Source organism: Adiantum capillus-veneris, chromosome 30 (genome assembly GCF_014529385.1).
Source record: "Adiantum capillus-veneris isolate H3 chromosome 30, ASM1452938v2, whole genome shotgun sequence".
NCBI lineage: Eukaryota > Viridiplantae > Streptophyta > Polypodiopsida > Polypodiales > Pteridaceae > Adiantum > Adiantum capillus-veneris.
Genome location: NC_140960.1, coordinates 50,144,008 through 50,152,102, shown reverse-complemented (window position 1 = coordinate 50,152,102; position 8,095 = coordinate 50,144,008).

Genomic DNA, 8,095 nt, shown 5'->3' with positions numbered 1-8,095 from the left:
ATAAAAACAGGTTTTGATTCTTCACCGGGGTCGGCTAATTCTATTTCTTTAACTATTGCGGGACCATCATAGATTCCATTATTCCCATCGATAGGTATTCTTTGGGCTTTTGTGTACACAACCTTTGCTTCCCCTATGGTGTAAGATTTGAAATGTTCTGGTGCAGGATGCAAGTCTGTGGATTCTGGTTGTGCTTTGGTCTATGCTTCTATTTCTGCTTTCTTGTGTTGTCGAGCTAACTCTTGGTTTTGATGCCTCCTTGCAGTGCGGCTCAACTTTGGCTTGTCTATGATCTCTAATTGGGCTATGTCATGGGGTCGTGGTCTACACCACATAACATTTTGGAGATATTCACCCCAATCGTCTACCAATTTTCGATGAGCATCACATGCTCCTATATAACTGAGCCATTCTGCTGAGGATCTCTTCTTTTTTATCCTAGCACGTACATTAGCTCGATATCGACGCCTCTTAAAGTTTTTCTTTTTCTTATTTGAGACCTGCTTTTGATTTGCATTTAGATCTGGCTCACTAAAGGAGTCCTCGTTGGTGTCCTCTTCACTCTCGGAGGAGCTATCATCGGTTGATGTGCTCAGTCCTTCCGAATGTTTTGACTCTGAACTTTCTCCACTCTCTAATTCATGAGATTCAGAATCCGTTTCACTCTGGGAGTCCGTGTCTGAGTCGTGTTGGTCAAAGTCTTCTATTGAGCTATCTGTGTCACTGTCAGGTTGGTCTACAATTGCCTTGCCCTTAGAAGATGCATGTATGGCACTTATCATGTTCAGAGGTGCAATTTGTGGTACCTCTTCCCCCTCTGGTGTGACCCAAGTGGTTCCTCTATTTCCCCAGGTATCTATGGTTGCAGCTAGGTGTACCCAGTCCACGTTGTCTGATTCCGTCATACCCGGTAACACATCCATGTAAGAAGAATCTTGGCCAATGTCTGTATCCTTCTTACAAGTGTAACAATATTGTAGTGGGGCCGAGTGAACTGTGGTGTCAGAGCGATGATCAATAATGGTTTTACTCCCTAAGGGGTGTACCTTACCAGTCACCAAATCCACTCTAAGGACAGAGTCTTGGAATTGCAAATAGACATGATTTTTAGACCAATCATGAACCATTTGTGCTGCCCTCATGAATGGGCGTCCTAAAATCATTTCATATGACATAAGGTGTTTAGAGAAATCCATTACAATGAACGTATGTCGTACCTTGTGTCCTAGAACTTTGATCTTAAGATCCTTGAGCATCCCCATAGGTTTGGCTATGGTACCATTTGCCATCTTTACCACAATGTTAGTAACACTGAGGCGGGGTTTTCCCATGGATTCCCAACAATCTTTTGTAACGATGCTAACTCCCGCACCACCATCAAGAATTCCCTTTATAGTTAATCCCTTGGTAGTGATGGGTAGGGTCGCATTAGACTCGTCGCCTTCAAAATACTGCCCTAATTGTTAATGGGTACCTCGATCACAGACTCGTGTCCATCTAAGTCAAGTGATTGCACATGATTTTCCTCATCAATCATAATCGAGTCAGGCCTATTTGGTTGCGCAAACTGCGGTAATCCCGTTTGTAGCTCTCCGTTAAGGAATGCTCGAAGTGCAAAGAATAACTCAGGATCTCCATACAGCTTTGCTATGATCGTGGTTCGGACCTCAGAAGACATGAAGTCCACTAGTTTGGCAACATTCATTGGCATTTTGCAGGGTGTAGGTCCTTGACTAGGAACTGGTGAGGATGGAATCTCATATTCCTCAATGGGATCAGGTATTCCTTCGTTAAACATCCTTTCCAACAAGAAAGGTGTATGCTCACTTTCTGATGTCCCGTCCTCACTCCCTTCTTGGATGATACTAGATATGGCTAACGGTCTATGGTTCATGTGGGGTGGATGAACTTGCGTGGGAAACACTGTGTCATGAATTTTGACATGCATGGGTTCTGGTTCTAGTTTCCTTTGAGTCTCCTCCACTAAACCTCTTAGATGTTTCACCTGCTCAATCTCGTCTACTGGGTTTGGGTACGTCCCAATCTTCTTTTTACGATTCTTCCCTTTTTGCCCCTGCGGTTTATCTTGGGGGTCTTGGATTGGATTTGGAAACACTTGTGGTGTTTTCAGAGGCTCTTTATTGTTTTCTCTTATTCGGTTTTCATTTGGTTCCATGTTACGGTTTTCTTTGTCGGTCTTTCCCTTTGTGGTATTGGTTCTAGTCTCCATTGTCTCGATTGAATCTGAATCATCCTCGAGGTCATTCATATACACGGGGTCATCTCCTGTTCCTATGTTTGTTTTGGAACTTGGTTTGAATTTCTCGTATTCTGCGACCTCTTCCTTCGTGTCTTCTTTTTCTTTGCTTGGATAACTGACGCGGTATCTCTCTCTTCGAGGATATGGCCTGGCCCTTGAAGCATGGACCGTGTAATCGCATAAGCGGGTGCGACGGGTGGTATTGGCGATGTCACACTAGCAATTTCGACCAAATTTAGGGGTGTGATTTTAGGCGCATTTGGGTTATAGGGGCATTGGGCAATCAAGTGATCTATGCCACAACGATTACATGTGAGTATTGGCATTGCAGACGTGCTCCCTTGATTCATTTGCATCTGTGCAGCATTCTTTTGCAGCCTAATAGGGCACTCCGCTGCCCGATGTGGTCCACCACACTCGTAGAATTGAAGAGGTGGCCTCCTAGCCTGGGTGTTGATATTTTGACCTCTGGATGCGAGAGCAGCAGCTTGATAAAGCGGCTTGACTTGCCCCCAACAATCTTCCATGTAGTATATAGGACACTCTTCCAATGTATCAAGTCCGTAGGCAATACTAGTGTCTATTTCCTCCTCACAGCCATCTGCATAAGCATTAGATGGCTCACAACCCACTTGGTTCATAGGGGCGACTCTTGGATGCGGGGGCTACGGTCCTAGCATAGGAGGTGGTAGCGGTGTAGCTTGTACAACATTTTGAGATCTAGGGACCATGTGTTGCGGTAGTTGCTCAACAGGTAGAGCAGGCATCAATACAGGAGCTCGAGGCGCATCCGTCCAGGCTACAGGTGGTCTATTTGCCATCATACGTTTGATCATTAAACAATCCTTAGCTTGGTGACCATACCTACCACATGCGTTGCAAGTTCCATTAAATTTTACTCTAAACGTAGGGCACTCACTAGTGCTATGTGGACCTAAGCAAATGGAACACCATTGTTGCTCCCTTCTTGGATACATGTGACTATTTTGAGGGGGTCGATTATCCTTAAGAGACTCTTGGATTGCCTTGGTGAGGTCTATCAAGAATGTTTCAAATACCTTTGGTTCATTGGCAATGGGCTTTGCAGTCATGGGTTCATACTCAATGGCTTGTGAGCTAGTGGATCTCGTGTCAGTAGACACCCTCATGCCTGCTATCATCAAGTTGTCCTCTAATTGGATTGCATTGGCAGTGACATCTTCCCAGGTTGTGATACCTCTAATCACTAGTCCATTATAGATTCCTTCATTCCTCAACCCTCGAATGAATCGATCAAGCAGTTGGTTATTGTTGAAGCGCTCATTTACAGGGCAGCGAGAGTTTAAGTGCTTTAGACGACTAATGAAGTCCCTTACTGACTCTCCTTCCTTACGTTCGGCTTTCTGTAGCTGAGATGCTACACCCCAAAGCACACCTTCTCGTATGTACTTCTTTAGAAACAACCTTCGAAGGGTAGGGTAGATTGTTTTCTCGTCCACCCTTAGGGTTCTATACCAATCTCCAGCCTTCCCACTTAATTTCAAGCTTAAGGCATTGCACTTATGTAGTTCGTTGCGTTCCCCTAAGGAATCACATACTTGTTCAAACACTTCAATGTGTTTTCTAGCATCTTCGTCCCCATTGAATTTTTGCGTGAGTTTGGCAATTTGTACTGCCTTACTTCTAGGCTCTCTATCAGATGCATGACGCATATTTTCCGCGATAGATCGACCTATGGTTTGAGCAAACGCTGCCAAGTCACCTATGTGAGGAGGCAGGGCCGGTGGAGGTACTCTTGGAATCATATGTGGGAGAGGGACGGGTACCGGTCTTGGCATATGTGTGGATGATGCAGGATATGGAACATAACCGGGCATAGGTCCACTCGGATAAGGGCTAGGGAGCGGCACTCGAGGAGCATAAACAAGTGGTACAATTGGAGGTGTGGGGGCCATGGGTGCATAAGGGGCTAGAGGCACATACGATCGAGGCCCCATATTAGGTACTACGACACTAGGTAGTGGCACTGCGCTAATCGTAGATGTCATCGGTACATTCTCTGTCAGGCCTATCCCTGGAGTGAGCACTGTGTTTTCCTTAATAGAGGGTTGAGCCAAGTTAGGGAAGCTAAAGTTGTCGCTCGGAGGTTTAGATTGCATAGAGACCCCAGGTGAAATGACGTAAGATGGGTCCATGGGACTCATTAGAGGAGTCTCCATTTGTGATAGAGTAGGCTGTTGAGCCTTGCTTGTATCCAGAAATCTCATGGGGCCAGTTGAGAGTATATTTGCCCCTCGGTTTTGCCTTTCTGATTGAATAATGCCATGGATAACATTACAGATCATTTTCTGTTGATCTTCGATGCTCGTGGCACTAGAGGTGGATTGTACAATCTCTATCCATCCTACATGGTAGGCGTGGCCAGAGTGTAGATCCGTCAACACCTCAGTGTGGAGGTCGTATGTCCAATGATCATTAATGAACAATCCTTCTAGAGTCGACGTGTTAACGGTTTCTTGTGAGGTAGAAGCAATGTTGCTCCCCGTGGTTTTACTTGTCACCAACGGTACTCTAGAGGGAACTTCTGAAGGAGGCAGCTCAATAGGGCCTTCTTGGTAAGAAGTTGGCAGGATATCCACATGGACACTCTTTGGTGGTGTGGGGTCCACGTGCAATGTGAAAGGAGATTCCACTTCCCCACCCCCTTCGTGTGCTTCATTTGCATCAGGTTCCGAGCGAGTAGCTCTACCTAATGTTTCCATGAAACGGCTAAACATACTAGTACTAGGCTGTGGAGCTTCAGGAGGTGCATGGCCTTCTCTCTCAGTGTTTTGGGTAGGGTATGCTTCCATGATTTCTGAGTCGGAGGAGGAATCACTAGCGGCTATTTTAGGGTCTTGGGTGGTGCTACCTTGTGTCCCTGCTGAGGGTCTAGAGCCTATCGTGGATGGGTAATGGGTGTCCGTATGAACAAAGGCACCCTCAATATGCTCGTGTTCTAGCACCCGCCCAGAGCGTAAGTGCATGTGTTTTTGATACCCTAAGGTGTCAAAAAGCTACTCTAGGAGGCCTTGTGATTAGTTTTTTGCGTGTTTTTTGTTTGTTTTTTTGCTAGATTTTTTAGAGTGTGTCGTGGAATGGGCCGTGTGATAGCTCGAAACAAGCGTATCGCTAGGAGGGACGCGGTGTGCTTTACAGCCCACCGTTTGGTTCTATTTTGCTCCAGAAAATCCCGAAACAGTCTTTTCCTAGCTGGGGAACTAGGCTCCAAATAGCAAGTCCTAGTGTGCAATGAAGGAGAGGAGAGTGTAGGACTTATCCCACATTCCTCACTCCCTCCTTGTGAGTCTAGCATATATATATATAGGAGTGACACTATCCTATATCATAAGACAGAGACAGAGCCTGAGCCTGGGATTGGGATTGGGATTGGGATTGGGTCAAATGATCCCGATCTCACTTTTATACAAACCAACCCGTCCGTTTTTATAACCTCCCCCTCTCTCACGTTATTTTTTTGGATATTATTTGATACGCGTTTTGGTGCGCGTTGACCTCACCTAACTATTTACTGTCTCACCTACCTACTGACCTGCTAATCAGTGGTTCACCTAATTACTGACCTACTTAATTAACTAACTGTGCACCTAACTGTGCACAAACAAGAAAACACAGAAAATGCAGAAAATTGAAACTTGACAGAACTGTGCAGTGCAAACCAGAAAATGCAAAAAACGCAGAAACGCAAGAAATGCTAACTGTGTAAGCTGAAATCAGAGCTTAACAGAACATAGAAAACTTGAATGCAGTCAACAACATTGTGTCTTTCTCTACTGCTTTTGCATAACAACAATAATCAAACTTAAGCCGCGCCTTTCCTACATAAAAAATAGCTTCAATACAATTTACAGGTCGCCATTGGAGCTTCACGCACAGCAGCTCCCCGACAACGGCGCCAAAAATGTCAAGGCTAGGGACTTGCTACGCGCCGTGTGCGAGCCACAAAGGCTCCTAGCACACAGTCATACAACAGACAAGCTCACAAGGAAGAATGGTGTGTCACTCACCTTCCTGCGTAGTTGCGAATGAAGGATTCCCGTGCCGCGAAGAAGAGGGAGACGCCGCTACGCCGCGCTCAACCGCCTCGCCGCCGTCATGCCGCCGCAACGCTCGATCACACACACACTCTCACACTCTCTCACACACGTACACACACACACACACACACACAAGGAGATGGTGAAGGAGAAGGTGGAGATGGAGCAAGAGCGGCTTCTATTGCACAATGAGAGAATGAGTAAAAATTAGGTTTAGTGGCTTTTATATGAGCTCACCCCATTCACACTTGGGCGCCCATACTTAGCCAACTAACTCCTTGAATATTCCAGTTAGAGTGCGCCTGTCATCGGCGATCACCCTTACCCTGTTCCTATTGGTCCGACAAGCCCGGTACCTGACTCTAAATAATTCAATGTTTATAGATCATAGGGTGTCCGTGTGCCGTGAGGGTTAACATAGTTGTGGAGGTCAATTTTCTCCAAGAGCCGGCCATTTTGCTTCGTACAAACTCATTGAGCTCTCTCGGCAGCATTGGTAGCTCTATGACATTGCCTTCATTGTCTTTGAACACTCCCTGGTAGATCTTTAGGTCATTGGACTCTAACAGATCCTCTTGTATCCAGGTGTTGGTGGGCTTTAGTGTTCCTTCTGGAATGACAAAAGGTTCCACTTCGTCCAGATAATCTTTGATGGTCATTCTTTTCTTCTTTGTCGGTGACTTCGAGGCTGCCATAGATCCTTTGATGATTTTTGGTGGTCTACCACCATAGGACATGGTTGTTGATGGTCTAGGAAAGGCGCTCGTGAAGTTTGGTGGCAAACGGACTTGCGGTTTGGCCGCAAGTGCAATTTGACGCTTTGTGTGTCTGATTCCGTTTCTGAAGTTTAGTGCCGCTTCGGGTCACTTTTTGGTCATGCGGGTCATATAGACTTGTCGAGCATGTCGAGATGCTCCTACCCATGAATTTTGGTAGCATTTGGTCGCCGTTTCGCTGATTTTCCATTTGGTGGTCTCTTGCGGGTTTCTGGGAATTAGGGTTTTTCCCGATAGTTTCCTACTCAATGAAACCAACAAGGTCATCTATATTGTTGTCCCTTTGTAAGCATTTTTCGAAATGGCTTATATCCAAAACCAAATGAACGCAATAGTATGTGGACTTGATTTATTTAAATGAGTTACCACAATTAAGAGGTAACTAAATAAATGACCACTTTTCATACTTTTTAAAGGTGTTGGAACACTTAAGAATGCTGCTTCTTAACTTTTCGTGAAAGTGACTTGCCAACATCTCTCATCGGCATAGTTCTTGTGTCTATCTTATCGACGAGCAACATTCGGCATATCCATATGATCATGGACGAAGTCCTTGATTTGTTGACAAGCGTCATCATTAGTCAACCCCACCATAACTAGTGATAGAGGTTGAAAACCATTCATAAGCATGAACAGGCTTAGGCATAACATGCTTTGCATCATGATAAGTAAACTCCAAACTAGAGAGGTAATCTTCCCAATTGGATTGCTTCTCGCTAGTCTTAGCATATCCTCTAGCACTTGATTAACAATTGCAAGCTACCCATCCATCGTTGGATGATCGACGGTATTGATATTGAGTTGTATTCCCAACCGTTTACAAACAACACTCCAAAAAATAATGACTAGGAAACATGGGTTCACCATTACTCACAAAATTTTGGGATAATCTATCGATACATATTATTAACAACCAACTTGGTTAAAGAGTGGACTTGATTGGAATAAACTTACAAAGTTTACCCAATCTATCTACAAGCAAC